Source organism: Prionailurus viverrinus, chromosome X, assembly GCF_022837055.1.
Source record: "Prionailurus viverrinus isolate Anna chromosome X, UM_Priviv_1.0, whole genome shotgun sequence".
Classification (NCBI taxonomy): domain Eukaryota; kingdom Metazoa; phylum Chordata; class Mammalia; order Carnivora; family Felidae; genus Prionailurus; species Prionailurus viverrinus.
The window spans coordinates 33,243,517-33,260,533 of NC_062579.1; positions in this window are offsets into that span (position 1 = coordinate 33,243,517).

A 17,017-nucleotide genomic window follows, 5' to 3' on the forward strand; every position below is an offset into this window, starting at 1 on the left:
TATTCAACTTACACTATCCAAATCTTTAGAAGCTTGATCTTTGGAAAATTCCCTCTCAGAAAGCTCCCTGGCTATTTCTAAGAGGTCCCCCTGCCACCTGTCGTTTTATGAGGATGATCAAAGCCCCCATCCACCCACCTCTTTGTCAGGCTACCAAAATGCTGCCCTCTAGAGGGCACTTGTCTGCTGGTCACAGCTGTCATTGGCCATTGGCTCCCTCTGCCAACTTCACCCCGATTTGATCCTCTGGCCGAAGGGCAGCTTAGGTCCTCCCCCTTAATCCCTCACGGGACAAAAGTGAAGGAAATTTTTCCAAAGGGTTGGGTGTAATGGAAGAGAAGTAAGTAGCCCCTCTTACTAGTGTCAGATGTGGCTGTTGGTATAATCCACAGACCTCAAACCTCTCAGGGGCCCATGTGGCTGGGCTGGCTTAATTCTGCACCTCCCCCCACCCGCCCTAGAAATACCCAGGCCTACTGTGTTTCTGAGACCAAACTCCCAGGGAGGACTTTTTTCTTGTCCCTTGTAAGGCCCACTTCCGCATTCTACAGATAGTGGCCAGCCTTGCCCTCTGCAGCACTCCCCATAAGATGTCACACAAAGTCCCACAGCGGGGTCTAACAGAGCTGAAGGCGTTAGTCAAGTCCAGATTTTCACCTCACCCACCTGCCTGCCACCAGCCCCTTCTTCATCCCGGTGCCATGTTGCTAGAAACTGTGGCTCAGAGCTCAAAAGAACAAACAACAGTTCTGGGGACACCCGTTAGCCTAAAGTTGCACAGAGTAAATTAACATTTCTCTCTGCAAAGCCCCCACATCTGAGAGACTGGGAGACATAGCATTGATAAAAGATACAACAGCCCCCTCCTTTTTAAGTATATATATATAATAATACATATTATATATATATATAAAATACTATAAAAACACACACACTAGTATTTTGTTTTTATATTTTGAAAGACACTCTGTTTTTCTGTTCTGAAATAGGACTCTTCACTTCCCTCTCTCACACTGTGTTCAGATTTGCCCCCAAGAGTGAGGGGGTGGGCCTTTCTATTTGCACGTGACCTGATGGCTTCACAGAGCAGAGGGCAGTCTTTCCCAGAAGCCTGCCCAAGTCTCCATCCCAGGGGCCAGAAATTGCTTGTGACATTAAATTTTTCTGGGTTCCAGAAGTCTGAAAGCTCCATCTCTGCCAGTGTGGTCAGGAAAGGCCTAGGGGGATAGGAATCATATCAGGGGGATGGTATTTTTATGGTTTAGGTGGCAGTAATAACTGGCTCTCCTCCCCTTCCTGCACCCTGCCCCCCCCCCCCCCCCCCCCCCAGGGGCTGCGCTGATCAGAGAAGGAGTCATAAGCAGCCTCTGGTCTTGAAGAACACTCTGGCATCTGTTGTCTCCCTGTGGCCTGAGGTAAAAGGCTGCAGTGAAACATGGCCCCCTCTACCAGGTGCCTGGCCAACTTCAGTTGCTGAAAGAACGTCACTTCTATTCCTTCTCGTTGTATCTCAGGCACAGGAAATTTAGAAGCACTTAAACAGACATTTGCCATGTTTAAGGGAATTCCCTTGAAATGTTGCTGACTTTTACACCTGTGATGCTGAGAGGAGAAAAAGAGAGTTTTTGTTCAGCCAGATTGAGACTCCAGCATGCAAGGGAAGCCTGTGGAGGGCTTATCTCTGTGGTTTGCAGCAGCCTAGCTGGAGTTCTCTCTGGGCGTATATGACCTCGTGGCCGAGGCCCACTCATGGCTCACTCAGGATCCACTTAGTAGGTCATGGCATTGGTAGTGGCAAGCAGCATTAAATGATAGTGACAAAGTAGATGGGGAAACTTTAGCATGTAGCACTGATAGTAACAACAGTCTTATTTCGCTAAACTGTGGCTTCAGTTATATATGTTTGTGTGTGTGTGCGCATGCACCAGAACACGACATAAAAATATATCTGTCACTGGGGTGTCTGGATGGCTCAGTTGGTTAAGCATCCGACTTCAGTCAGGTCATAATCTCATAGTTCGTGAGTTCGAGCCCCATGTCCGGCTCTGTGCTGACAGCTCAGAGCCTGGAACCTGCTTCATATTCCATGTCTCCCTCTCTCTCTGACCCTTCCCTGCTTATGCTGTCTCGGTCTCTCTCTCAAGAATAAGTAAACATTAAAAAAAATTTAAAAACACATATCTGTCACTGTGATGGGGTCATGGGGTCATGATCATGAATATCTGTAAGCCAGGGTCATAGATCAATTTGATTCCTTACTTGTTTTCAAAGAGCTTGGGGTTGAAGGTAAAATGCAAGCCTGTTTCATTTGTTGGTTATTCTTCTTCCTGCCAATTCATTTTTTTGCATCACCACCAGAAAGTAGACTTGCGTTATTTATACCCTATTTATAAACCTAGTTAGATCAAAAGAAGTAAGATTGGGTGTTTTGAAGAGCACCTGAGCAATTAGAATCAAGGTGCTCTTTGATCACGGGAAGAGTCGGGTTGAAGTGTGTGCAGACCAGGCGGCTAATGACTGTGGGGCTCCTGCAGTGAGGTTCTGTAGAGGCCTGCAGAGCACTAATGGCTGTTTCGTTTAATAAGTTAATAGCTAATAATGAGAACATCTTTGAATGACCTTCTTGGTGTCTCACACTGATATCTATTATTAAAACATCTAATAACATGAAAAAGTCCCCCAAGGGTAAATGATTACAGAGATTATGATCATTTAGGATAAATTTTGCTATGTCACCTCTGTGCCCTATTCCTAATATATATATAACTGCCTTTCTTTTTTTTTTCTTTTTTGAAAGATTTTTTAAATGCTTTTATTTATTTTGAGAGGGTGGGAGGGGCAGAGAGAGGGAGAGAGAGAGAATCCCAAGCAGGCTCCACACTGTCAGTGCAGAGTCTGACACAGGGCTTGAACTCATGAACCACGAGATCATGACCTGAGCTGAAATCAAGAGTCAGACGCTTAATCAACTGAGCCACCCAGGTGCTCCTATAACTGCCTTTCTAAAATGTTTCTAATTCTTCTTTAAAATGCTTATTGCCCTGGAATTCAAATGGTAACCATTATTAACTGCCTGTTATGTATCTGATAGTCTGTGCCTAATCAATTAATTCTCTCATTTAGGCATTGTTATCCGTATTTTATAGATGTGGAAACAGAATTAAGTGGATCTTGCCAAAGGTCCACGGCTAGTAAATGGGAAAACTGGGATTTGAATCTGAGTTTCAAAGCTCTAGACCCAGAGTAAACTTCCCTGTCTTTAATTTTTTTTTTTCAACGTTTATTTATTTTTGGGACAGAGAGAGACAGAGCATGAACGGGCGAGGGGCAGAGAGAGAGGGAGACACAGAATCGGAAACAGGCTCCAGGCTCTGAGCCATCAGCCCAGAGCCTGACGCGGGGCTGGAACTCACGGACTGTGAGATCGTGACCTGGCTGAAGTCGGACGCTTAACCGACTGCGCCACCCAGGCGCCCCTTCCCTGTCTTTAGATAGTGATATGACACTTTCATCTCTGGGAATTTTTCTCTTCTGAAGCTAGTAATTGAAGTTCAGAAAAAATGACTGAAAGAAAATTCCAAAAGAATTATACAGTATGACCAAGTGGGATTTATTCCAGGTATGCAAGTCTGCTTTAACATTTGAAAATCAATGTAATCTACCATATCAACAAACTAGAGAAAAAAGAATCATATAATCATGACAATTAGTGCAGAATAAGCATTCACCAAAATATACCTATTCATGGTTAAAAATGCTCAGTGAGTTACAAATGGGGGGAATGACCTAAACTTGATAAAAATGCGTTTATAAGAAATCTATAGCTAATATCACACTTCCTGGTAAAGGACTGAATGTTTTCTCCTAAAATCAGGAACAAGGTGAGGATGTCTGCTGTCACCACTTTTGTTCAGTGTAGTACTAGATGTCCCAGCTAGGAACTTCTAGTAACTTAAGAAGAAGAAATAAAACACATACATATTTGAAAGGAAGAAATAAAATTGTCCTTATTTGCAAATGATGTAATTTCCCATATAGGGAATTCCAAATAATATACAAAAAAATTCCTAGAACTAATAATACTCACCAAGATCACAGGATGCAAGATCAATACACAAAAATCCATTCTATTTCCGTATACTAACAATGAACACGTGGAAGCCAAAATTAAAAACACAATACCTTACACAATCACTCTAAAGAAAATGAAATGCTTACATATACGTTTAACAAAATATGTACAGCATCTCTATGAAATGCTGATAAAAGAAATTAAAGATTTATTTTTTATTTTTATTTTTATTTTTTTATTTAGAGCAAGACCGTGTGAGCAGGGGAGAGGGGCAGGGGGAGAGGAGACAGAGAGAAAGAAAGACAGAGAGAGAGAGAGAATCTTAAGCAGCCTCTATGCTCAGTGCAGAGCCTGATGTGGGGCTTGGTCCCACAAGTCGGATGCTCAACTGACTGAGTCATCCAGGCACTCCCGAAGAAGATTTAAATAAGGGGCACCTGGGTGGCTGGGTCTTAACCGACTGACTTCGGCTCATGATCTCATGGTTTGTGGGTTCAAGCCCTGCATTGGGCTCTGTGCTGACAGCTCAGAGCCTAGAGCCTGTTTCAGATTCTGTTGTCTCCCTCTCTCTCTCTGCCCCTCCCCTGCTTGTGTGTGCATGTTCTCTCTCTCTCTCTTTCTCTCTCAAAAATAAATAAACATTTAAAACAAAAGATTTAAATAAATGGAGAGACATACTGTGTTTATGGATTGGAAGAGTCAACATAGTAAAGATGTCAGTTCTTCAATTGATCTGTAGAGGTAATGCAGTCTCTATCACAATTTCAGCAAAGTTATTTGTAGACATATGCTTGAATTTATACAGAAGGATACAGGCCATAGAATAGCTAAACCAATCTTGACAAAGAAGAATAAAGTGGGGAAATCCATGTGATATTAAGTCTTATTATATAGCTACAGTAATGAAGACAGTATAGTATTGTCAGATAGGAGCATAAAAACATAATGAGGGGCGCCTAGGTGGCTCAGTTGTTTAAGCATCCGACTCTTGATCTTGGCTCAGGTCATGATTTCATGGTTCATGAGTTTGAGCCCCCCATCGGGCTCTGCACTGACAGCATGGAGCCTGCTTGGGATTGTCTCTCTCCCTCTTTTTCTCTGCCCCTCCCCTGCTCACACATGCTCTCTGTCTCTCTTTCTGTCTCTCAAAGTAAATAAGTAACACTAAAAAAAGAAACATAAATCAATGAACAGAATTGAGAATCCAGAAATACACCCACACAAATAGGCTCAGCTGATATTTGACAAAAGTGCAAAAGCATTTCAATGGAGGAAGGGTAACTTTTTCAACAAATGGTGCTGGAGCAATTGGACATGCATAGGCAAAAAAAATGAACGTTGACCTAACTCTCATACTTTATAGAAAAATTAACCCAAAATGAATCTTGGAATTATATGTAAAATATAAAATTATAGAACTTTGAGAAAGAAAAGAGAAAATCTTTGGCATCTAGGACTAGGAAGAGAGTTCTTAGTCTTTTTTTTTTTTTTAATTTTTTTTTTTCAACTTTTTAAATTTATTTTTGGGACAGAGAGAGACAGAGCATGAACGGGGGAGGGGCAGAGAGAGAGGGAGGCACAGAGTCGGAAACAGGCTCCAGGCTCTGAGCCATCAGCCCAGAGCCTGACGCGGGGCTCGAACTCACGGACCGCGAGATCATGACCTGGCTGAAGTCGGACGCTTAACCGACTGCGCCACCCAGGCGCCCCGAGAGTTCTTAGTCTTGATGCCAAAGGACAATACATAAAAGGAAAAATGGATAAATTATATCTCATTAAAATTAAAAAAGTTTTGTTCTGCAAAAGCCCATATGAAGACGATGAAAAGACAGCCTACAGCCTGGGAGAAAATATTTGCAAACCACATATCCTACCAAGGAATTCCACATATCAATGGTAAAAATATAAACAGTGTAATTAGAAAATGGGCAAAGCAGAATAGAAAGCCCAGAAATAAATCCATGCATATATGGTCCATTAATTTATGAGGCAAGAATATACAATGAGGAAAGGACAGTCTCTTCAATAAGTGGTGCTGGGAAAACTGGACAGCTATATGCAAAAGAATGAGACTGGACCACTCACTATCCTACACCATACATGAAAACCATCTCAAAATGGATTAAAGACTTGAATATAAGACCCAAAATCATAAAACTCTTCAAAGAAAACAGACAGTAAGTAAGCATCTTGACATTGGTTCTTGGTGATGAGTTTTTGGATTTGACACCAAAACAAAGGCAACAAAAGCAAAAATAAGTAGGGCTACATCAATTCAAAAAGCTCTGCACAGCAAAGGAAATCATCAATAAAACGAAAAGGTAATCTACTAAGTGGGAGAAACATTTGCAAATCATATATCTTATAAGGGGCTAGTGTCCAAAAGAACTCATACAACTCAAAAGCAAAAAAAAAAAAAAAAAAACAAAAAACAAAAAATGGGCAGAGGACCTGAATAGACATTTTTCCAAGGAAGGCATATAGATAGCCGATAGACACATGAAAAGATGCTCAATGTTGCTAATCATCAAGAAAATGCAAATCAAAACCATAATGAGCTATCACCTCACACCTGTCAGAGTGACAGTTATCAAAAAGAAATAAGTGTTGGTGAGGATGCGGAGAAAAAGGAACCCTTGTGCACTCTTGGGAATGTAAATTAGGGAGCCACTATGGAAGACAGTAGGGAGGTTTCTTTAAAAATTTAAAATAGAACCATCAGATGATCCAGCAATTCCACTTCTGGGTATTTATCTGACAAAAATAAAAACACTAACTTAGAAAGATATCTGTACCCCCATGTTCACTGCAGTATTACTTACAAGAGCCAAGATGAGGAAACAACCCAAGTGTCTGTTGATAGATGAATAAGTAAAATGTTGTATATATGTGTGATGTGTGTATGTGTATGTGTGTATACACACACATGCACACACACATACAAAGAAGTATTCTGTGATAAAGAATGAAATCTTGTCATTTGTGACAACATGGATGGACCTTGAATGCTTGATGCTAAGTGAAATAAATCAGAGAAAGACAAATACCATATGACTTCACTTATGTGGAATTTAAAGACAAACAGAAAATAAGCACATAAATATGGAGAACATATTGGTGGTTGCCAGAGGTTGGGTATGGGGCGTGGAGTGGGTGAAATGGGTGAAGAGAATTAAAAGGTACAAATTTCCAATTATAAAATAAATAAGTCCTTGGATGTAATGTACAGCATGGCTACTATAGTTAATACTATATTGCATATTTGAAAGTTGCTAAGAGAGTAAATCTTAAAAGTTCTCATCACAAGAAAAAAATTATGTATGGTGACCATCATTAACTAGATTTATCGTGGTAATAATTTTGTAATATATACATATATCAAATTATGTTGTACACCTGAAATTAATATAATGTATTGCAATTATACCTCAATTAAAAAAAAAGACAGGGGTGCGTGGCTGGCTCAGTCGGTAGAGCATGAGACTCTTGATCTTGGGGTTGTGAGTTTGAGTCCCAAGCTGAGCCTAGAGATTACTTTAAAAAAAAAAAATAAAGGACAAAAAGTATGAACATTTTGCTGAAGAGGATATACAGATGGCAAATAACCACATGAAAAGATGTTTAACATCCATAGCCATTAGAAATATGTAAATTTCAACCACAATGAGGTAATACCATATACCTATGAGAATGGCTAAAATAAAAGACAGTGACAACACCACTGCTGGAAAAGTTGGGGAGAGACTAGGTTACTCATGTATAGCTGGTAGGAACATAAAAGCATATAGGCATTCTGGAAAAAGATGGGCAATTTCTTCAAAAATTAACATGCAGCTATATCATACCACTCAGCAGTTGTACTCCTGGTTGTTCACCCCAGTAAATGAAAATTATGTTCACACAAAAACTTGTATATGAATGTTCATAGTAGTTTTATTCATAATAGCTAAAAACTGGAACTGGCTTAGATGTCCTTCAGTGGTTGAGTGGTTAAACAAACTGTGTATATCCGTAACAAGGGATACTACTCAGCAGTGAAAAGGAATGAACTAGCAATATACACAACAACTTGGTGAATCTCTAGGGAGTTATGCTTAGTGAAAAAAGCCAATCTCAAAAGTTTACATACTTTATATAAGATGTTTGAAATGACAGCACTTTAGGGGCACCTGGCTGGCTCAGTTAGTGGAGTGTGTGATTCTTGATCTCGGGGTTGTAAGTTTGAGTCCCATGTTGGGTATAGAGAGGAGATTACTTAATATTTTTTAAAGATTTTTTAAATGTTTGTCTTTGATAGAAAATGAATGAGTGGGGGAGGGGCAGAGAGAGAGGGAGACCCAGAATCTGAAGCAGCTCCAGGCTCTGAGCCGTCAGCATGGAACCTGATGTGGGGCTTGAATTCATGAACTTCGAGATCATGACCTGAGCTGAAGTCAGCTGTTTAACTGAGTGAGCCACCCAGGCACCCCTACTTAAATAAATTCTTAAAAAGGAAGGAAGGAAGGAAGGAAGGAAGGAAGGAAGGAAGGAGAGAGAAACAACAGCATTTTAGAAATAGAAAACTTCTAAACCAGTGGTTGCACAGGGTTAAGGACTGGGTTGTAGATGTGGGTGTGGTTATAAAAAGGCAACAGGAGGAATCTTTATTATGGAATTGTTCAGTATCTTCACTGGTGATGCATATGTGAGCTTACACAGGTGATAAAACTATAGAACTAGGAGTGCCTGGGTGGCTCAGTTGGTTAAGTGTCCAACTCTTAATTTCAGCTCAGGTCATGATCTCACAGACATGAGATCAAGTCCCACATTGGGCTCTGTGCTGAGTGTGGAGCCTGCTTGGGATTATCTCTCTCCCTCTCCCTCTGCCCCTTCCCTGCTGGTGTTTTCTCTCAAAAAAAAAAAAAAAATCATTAAAAAAAACCCAGTAGAACTAACTACACACACACACATACACACACACAAATGAATACAGGTAAAACAGAAAATCTGAATAAGATTGGTGGGGTTGACTGTATCAAGGTCAGTATCCTAGCTGTGATATTATACTGTAGTTTTGTCGTTACCATTGGGGGAAATTAGGAAAAACACACAGAGGATCTCTCTGTGTTATTTCTTACAACTGCATGTGAATCTACAATGATCTCAGTAAAAAACTTGAATTAAAAAAAAAGATGTTGGGATGCCTGGGTGGCTCAGTCAGTTAGGCGTCCGACATCAGCTCAGGTCATGATCTTGCGGTCCGTGAGTTGGAGCCCTGCTTCAGGCTCTGTGTTGACAGGTCAGAGCCTGGAGCCTGCTTCGGATTCTGTGTCTCCCTCTCTCTCTGCCCCTCCCCTGCTCACACTCTGTCTCTCTCTCTCTCTCAAAAATAAATAAAGATTAAAAAAATTTTTTTTAAATATGCCAACATTTGGATCCTTGATTTTCAAGGTGAAGGGTGTTCTGAGACCTCTTTGTATTTCTGGCATGGTACTATAGGGAGGCAGAATTTGCCACCACAAAATATGTCTCTTTGGTGTAAGATTATTTTAGGTTGATTATTATTTTTTTAAGTTTATTTATTTATTTAGAGAGAGAGAGTGCGAGGGAGGGGCAGAGAAAGAGGGAGAGAGAGAGAATCCCATCTGCACTGTCAGCAGGGCGCAAACTCATGAACCATGAGATCGTGACTTGAGCTGAAATCAAGGGTTGGACGCTCAACCCACTGAGCCACCCAGGCGCCCCTAGGCTGATTATTTTTAAGAAACAGCAGACACAGAAGCAGCTCTGAAAACTGAATAGAAGTTACCTTTTTGTAAGAGACATTTAGATGTATAATGGAAATCTCCATTTGCAAGCGTGTCTCCCTTGCTGTACCAGGATGACTCAGTCTCTAAAAACTCTTATCAATGGAAGAGCCAAAGACTTAAATCTGCATAATAACCTTACTGTGCTTTTCCTGGTAACCTCCCTTAACTGGCTCCCCACCCCCAACATCTTATTTGCTTTAGCTTGTCAACTGAAAAAAAAAAAGCCACTCTCAAAATAGGTTAGTAAATGTTATATTCGTTATCTTACTGAGGACTGTGGCCTGGGAGACAGTATTTCAGATTGCCCTGAAAGAACTGCTCTGAAGCTTGTTGGTTTACAGATTATATGCAAAAAGAAGAAGGGGTATGCATGCTTGTGAGCAGTTCTCCAAGGTACAATTGCATGTTACAAGGTATAATTTGGTTGTAAAAATTAAGGTTTTCTGATTTCCACGTAGACATGTGAAAGATTCTTAGGTCATCTTAATACATTTTCCTTCCTTCCTTCCTTCCTTCCTTCCTTCCTTCCTTCCTCTCTCTCTCTTTCTTAGATTTTATTTTTAAGTAATCTCTACACCCAACGTGGGGCTCAAACTTACAACCCCAAGATCAAGAGTTGCACAGTCTACTGACTCTGACAGCCAGGCACCCCCATTATGTTTCTATCATGTCTGATTGTTCAAAAATATTGACCACAGGGGTGCCTGAGTAGCTCAATCGGTTAAGTGCTGGCCTCTTGATTTTGGCTCGGTTCATGAGATCTAGACCCTTGGGCTCTGCGCTGACAGGGTGGAGCCTGCTTGGGATTCTCTTTCTGCCCCTGCCTCCCCTCCCCCCCGCCCCCCCCCCCCCCCCCCCCGCCTTGTGTGTGTCTGCGCTCTCTTTCTCTAAATAAATAAACATTAAAAAAAAGAAAAGAAAGAAAAAATATTGACTACATGCCTCCACTTAACTGGTTTCTGGTTCTTTTTGTTTTTGGTTTCTCCTTGAGGTCACTTGAGACAGTCACCTACTGTAGTTTTAGTGCACAGTCCCCACCCCCTTTTGGGCAAATTGTGACCTATAGGAGACAATGGTGACCAAGTATCTCTTTGTCTCACGGTACTAGAAAGGCTCATTCCTATGAGCCTCATATGAGGCTCTGATACAAATGAGACAAGCATGTCCTACAAAGGATAACCATCTCTAACCATGTAAATTTGCTCATTTAGGATTTTTATAGCCTGAAGTATTTCATTATGTCTAGGTATAAATCGTCAACCTTTATATAGGAGTACATGTAATTTATAGTGTCTAGACGTTTTGCCATCATTAGCTTAGTGTGAGTCTGTCTAGATCATTGCATGCGACAAGAGGCTAACAATTTGTATAGTAAGTATGTTAACAGTAAAAAGGCTAATATCATAGCTAGAATCATTGGAATAGATTTAAGCCAAGAATTTCTGAACATTTAGCAAATATTTCCTCAAGGCTGAGTATCGAGTCACTTAAGGCTGATATTTGGTATAATTAGCTTGTTCCCAGCATAATGGAGCCTTCTCACTTAATCTGTTGTAACTGGGAGTTACCCACATGAATTTGTCCCACAGCTGGAAAAAATTTTCACGCAATGTCCTTGTAGTGTCATTGCAAGTTACCATTCTATCCTTTTGACAAAAAAAATTTTTTTTAAGTAAAATATCACACAACTTTGTTCCAACGTTCCCTAGTAGCTGGAGTTAAACTGTTCTGTTCTGGACCTTAGATAAGGCTTCTGCTTTGGGGTGCCCACGTGGCTCCATCGGATAAGCATCCAGCTTCGGCTCAGGTCATGATCTCACGATTCATGAGTTCTAGTCCCATGTTGGGCTCTCTGCTGTCAACACAGAGCCCGCTTCGGATCCTGTCCCCCTCTCTCTCTGCCCCTGCTCTGCTTGTGTGCGTGCTCTCTCTCAATAATAAACAAGCATTAAAAAAAAAGAGAAGTGTACTCCGTATCTTGTCAACCAGTCTTAGTCTTGAGAATAGGTCAGTTCAAACAGTTGTGTCTTATTTTAGGAGGTGGTCCCACAGGTGGGCTCTCAAAGTTCAGAAAATGAGAGGCATGTCTTGTGGAAACAAAAGAAAAATACAGGCTAATCGTTGGAGCAAATTATAAACCTAGTGTCTGCAGTCTGAGTGCTGCCAGTGAGATTTCTAGATGTCAGGTTCAAAGCATCTTCAGACAGAGTGAGGGCAGGCAGGACAATCTGACAGATTTTCCAGGTCTGCAGTTTGAATGTCTCTGGTGAGCTTTCTGAGTGACCCAAACAGAAATAGGCATGAAGATCATGTAAACATGGACTGTTGTGGCAATTTCTCTGAAGCTGAACTCAAGTTGTGTAGCTTTAGTTTGCAGGGCTTCAGGGAAAAAGGACAGTTTTTGTTCTGAATGATGCCAAGTCAAAAGAATGAGAGAAAATTGGAAGCCTTAGTCTGGAGAGTCATAGCCAGCTTTTCAAGGAAATCAGAAGAATTCTGATCCCAGTTCAGTTTTGTTGGCAAATAAAAAACACTCAAAGATAGTTAATCAGAACTAGAGTCTAACTTGGCACCTGGGTGGTTCAGTCGGTTAAGCATCTGGCTCTTGGTTTTCGCACAGGTCGTGATCTCATGGTTCATGAGTTTGAGCCCTGCTGGCTGTGCAGAGCCTACTTGGGATTCTCTCTCCCTCTCTCTCCGCCCACCCCCCCAGCCCACTCATGCTTTCTCTCTGTCTCTCAAAATAAATAAACTGAAAAAAAAAAAAAGAACTAGAGTCTAACATCCACAAAGGTATGCTACTTAAGCATAATTTTTCTAAAATCACCTTCATTTCCACCAAAGATAGCCAAATTAACACTAATTTGTTTAAGAAATAAGTCCACTTTCACCAAGGTTGGTCTGATTATTTACATAAGTGCAACAAGAATAGTGATTGACCATATAGGTTCTTTTTAAAATCCATTTTGCTGGAACTTTTCATAAGGAATTTCAGATTGAACTTTTAACAGCCTCTTAGGGCTAGGAAGCCAAGCCAAATGCTTACCATCAGACTCTCCTGCAGTATCTATAGATTCAGGTTACTTTCTCTCTTCTTGAGGTCTCCCAAATATCCTGAGATTCCTGAGCCCGCCCAGGAGGCTCACCTGGTAAGGCTCTTGGGAACACTGTTAGCAAGGTAAGAGGCTGATTTTTTTCAGCTCCATAAAGTCAGTCTTAGACTTCATTTAGAATTAGAATTTTGGGAAATTTGTTAAAAATAACAGGTTTTTTTAATTAAAAATTTTTTTCAATATTTATTTATTTTTGAGACAGACTGTGAGATCATGACCTGAGCTGAAGTCAGATGCTTTAAAAAAAAAAAATTAATGTTTATTTTTGGAGAGAGAAAGAGAACACATGTGAGTGGAGGAGGGGTAGAGAGAGAGGGGAAATGCAGAATCTGAAGCAGGCTCCAGGCTCTGAGCTGTCAGCATGGAACCTGATGTGGGCCTCAAACCCACGAACTGTGTGATCATGACCTGGGCTGAAGTCAGATGCTTAACCAGCTGAGCCACTCAGGTGCCCCTAACCTACTTATTCTTAACAATTACCCATGAAAACTTCATGAGGCAGACAAAATCAACCATCATTTGAAATCATTTTTGCTGACAAATTACAACAGATACAACATGAATTTAACTAATAAATTCAGTTAGAATAAAAAGTTGATTACCTGTGTTGTGTTTGATATTGATAACTCCAAAAGACGTGCCTATTTTAATTAGACCAACAAACTTAAACTGGCTTTAATACTGAATATTTTTCTAGATCATGTGAACTTGAAACTTATTTGAGTTCTATTTCTGAGAATTTAATTTGTATAAACACTTAATTTTCTTTAAGGCAATTAAATAGAGCTCTTTTAAATTTATTTTATTAAAAATTTTTTTTAAATGTTTATTTATTTTTGAGAGAGGGACAGAGACAAAATGTGAGCAGGGAAGGGGCAGACAGAGAGGGGTATACACAGAATCCAAAGCAGGCTCCAGGCTGCGAGCTGTCAGCACAGAGCCCGATGTGGGGCTCAAACACGTGAACTGTGAGATCATGACCTGAGCTGAAGTCGGATGCTTGACCGACTGAGCCACCCAGGTGTCCTGAGCTCTTTTAAATTTATTTTTATTTACCTTTTTATTTGAGAGAGAGAGAGCACATGCCAGTGGTAGAAAGGGGCAGAGAGAGAGAGAGAGAGAGAGTCAGAGAGACAGAGAACCCCAAGCAGACTCCACGTTCAGTGCAGAACCTGACTCAGGGTTTGATCCTGCGAACTTGGGGTCATGACCTGTACTGAAATCAAGAGTCAGATGCTTAACCGACTGAGCTACCCAGGCGTCCCTAAATAGAGGTCTTTTACCAATTAGTTTTGGTGATACCATCCGGTGGTAGGAAATGCCACATATCTACAACACATACAGACACACACGAAAACCTTATAATTATTGTTTTAAAAATTTCAGCCATGAGGCATGTATGATAATGCAGAACTCTAGTTTATAAAAAAACAGTTGGATCTAGACTGGTTTTCTGGCAGATAGAATAAGTTAAGGTCACCTGCTCAGATGGCCAAAGCTGTTTTCTATTAACACTGGAGGAGAGGACACGTAAGATTTGTATTTATCCTTGAGAAGTAACCTTATGGAAGCAGTGGGCTCCGCTTTGGGCAAGAGTGGTTCTGTAGCCATTTGTATTTTTAAAAGTACATTTTTCCTTTTTCTTTTCAGTCTTAGAAATAGGAAATCATCTAGATAAAAGTTCTCAGAGAGGTTGTAAGAGTTTTGACATAAATAGGGGAGATCTGGAGATTGGCCTAAAGGACAGATTGAAGGATCTTTCATTGTTTCCATATTTCTAGTTGCGAACATTTATAAAATAAGGACAGTTTCTTTTTAAAAAATTTTTTTAATGTTTACTTATTTTTGAGAGAGAGAGAGACAGCGTGAGTGGGAGGGGGCAGAGAGAGAGGGAGACACAGAATCCGAAGCAGGCTCCAGGCTCTGAGCTGTCAGCATGGAGCCTGACGTGGGGCTCAAACCCACGAACTGTGAGATCATGACCTGAGCCAAAGTCAGACGCTTAACTGACTGAGCCACCCAGGCACCCAGGATGATTGCTTTTAACCCTTCAAGCAGTTGCAACTTAAATGACATTCTAGGTTGATCTATCCATCTGGTTTATTTCTTCCCCTCTGGGTGCATATTCTAATTTTAACTTAGGGGAGAAGGCCTTAAAAAAATTTCTATCAGGCTCTGATTTTCAGCTTCAATCTGGCCAACTGTTGACTCTAGAGCCATAATTGCCTTAGCATGGCGAGGAGAAGGAGGCTTTGATTTTAATGCCTAGTTCCCTGGCAGCTCATTTAAAGGATAAGAAGGAGGTGGAGCAGGTGGAAGTACTTCCGGAGTTGACCGTTTTGAGCTCAATTTTGTGATTATTTCAGATAGTTTCTTATTAGTTTCTTGCGTGGATAGTATCTGGTCAGTGTTTCTTTTAGAAGCTTCTAGATACCAATTAAAATATGCATCCCACTCCGGTTGTTTAGATTCGTAGCCGGCTCTCTTGAGTTGGGTGTGCAGATAAATGAATTAGGCATTCCAAAGGACCCCCATTTAGGCCAGCTGAGCGTTTAAGATCATCCTTAGTATACTTTTCTCATTTAGGAATTTGCAAATATATGATCCATGTGCATTAAACACGAGTCCCACCTGAGTCTTGGAAGGTGGTTCTCCATCACGTTTCTCCAATTGTGATGGTTTACCTCTCATCCAAGTGGTTTGAATGCTCGGCACTACCTAAGGGGTTTTATTGTGGACCCGTGTGCTGATTAGAGGGCTCTCGCTCTTGTAGGTGTTCCCTTGGAGCTGGTTGATCATATTTTGTGTCTCGGTTTTCTCTTGGTTTAGCCTAGCTAAATCGAAAGTGCTAGAAAGCTGGAAAGCTGAGTAGCCAACTCTTACGTGAGTCCCCCCCGGCAGAGCGACTAAATTATTTGTATTGTGAATGGGGATCCCTCTGGGACTGCTGCACAGTGTGAGGTTAACCTCTGTCACTGTTTAATGAGAAGAGCTAGTGTCCCTTGTCTTCAGATTCATTCAAAATCTCATGTATATGATTGTAGTATTGAACATTCAAATTGGCAAAGCTGCAAAGGATTTTAAATTTCTGGGATGAGGATTCATCTCTCCAATAGACCTGCAACCTGTGCTCTACAGAATGGCGCCCCTTCTGACTTACGAAGAAGAAAACAGACAATGGATAAGACCTGAAACCTGTGTCATACACAGAATACCGCCCTTTTCCTGACTTTGCAAGAGAAAAGAAACAACAAGGAATAAGGCTCTGGATTTTCTACCAAACTGGGAGGTCTGGATCCCACCCAGGAAGGCCTCACCCAGTTGTCTGTATGCCATCCGAGGAGATCAGTTGGACACAAAGGGCCTGTTCTGGTACCAAGGCTCTAGTTCCTCGTTGAGTCCAGGCGAGGAGATGGCATCTCTTCTGGGGTCTCCTCGTGGTTGCCAAAATGTCGCCTGAAAAAGAAAAATCCAGCCTCAAAATAGGTTAGTAAGTGCTTTATTCGTTATGTTATTGAGGATTATGGCCCGGGAGACAGTATTTCAGATTGCTCGGAAAGAATTGCTCAGAAGCTTGTTGGTTTACAGGGGGTTATATGCAAAAGGGGGAAGCAGTACGCGTGCTTGCAAGCAGTTCTCCGAGGTATAATTGCGCGTCACAAGGTATAATTTGTTTGATTGTAGAAATTAAGGTTTACTGATTTCCACATAGACTCGTGAAAGACCCTTAGGCTATCTTAATACAGGATGTTTCTATCATATTGGATGGTTCAAAAATATAGTTTGCATGCTTCTGCTTAACTGGCTTTCGGTACTTGTTCTTGGTTTCTCCTTGAGGTCACTTGGGATGGCCACAGGAGGCTGACATCAGTCACAAGCTGAATATGGTATTTAAGATGATGGCTTGGGCCATGTTGGGGAGTCCCTCAGTTTTCCTGGGTCTCTCCCATGCATACAGGAGATATACCTGTTATTAAACTTCTGTTTTTCACCTGTTGGCCCACCTTCTAGTAATTTATTAGACTAGCCAAAGCACCTAGAAG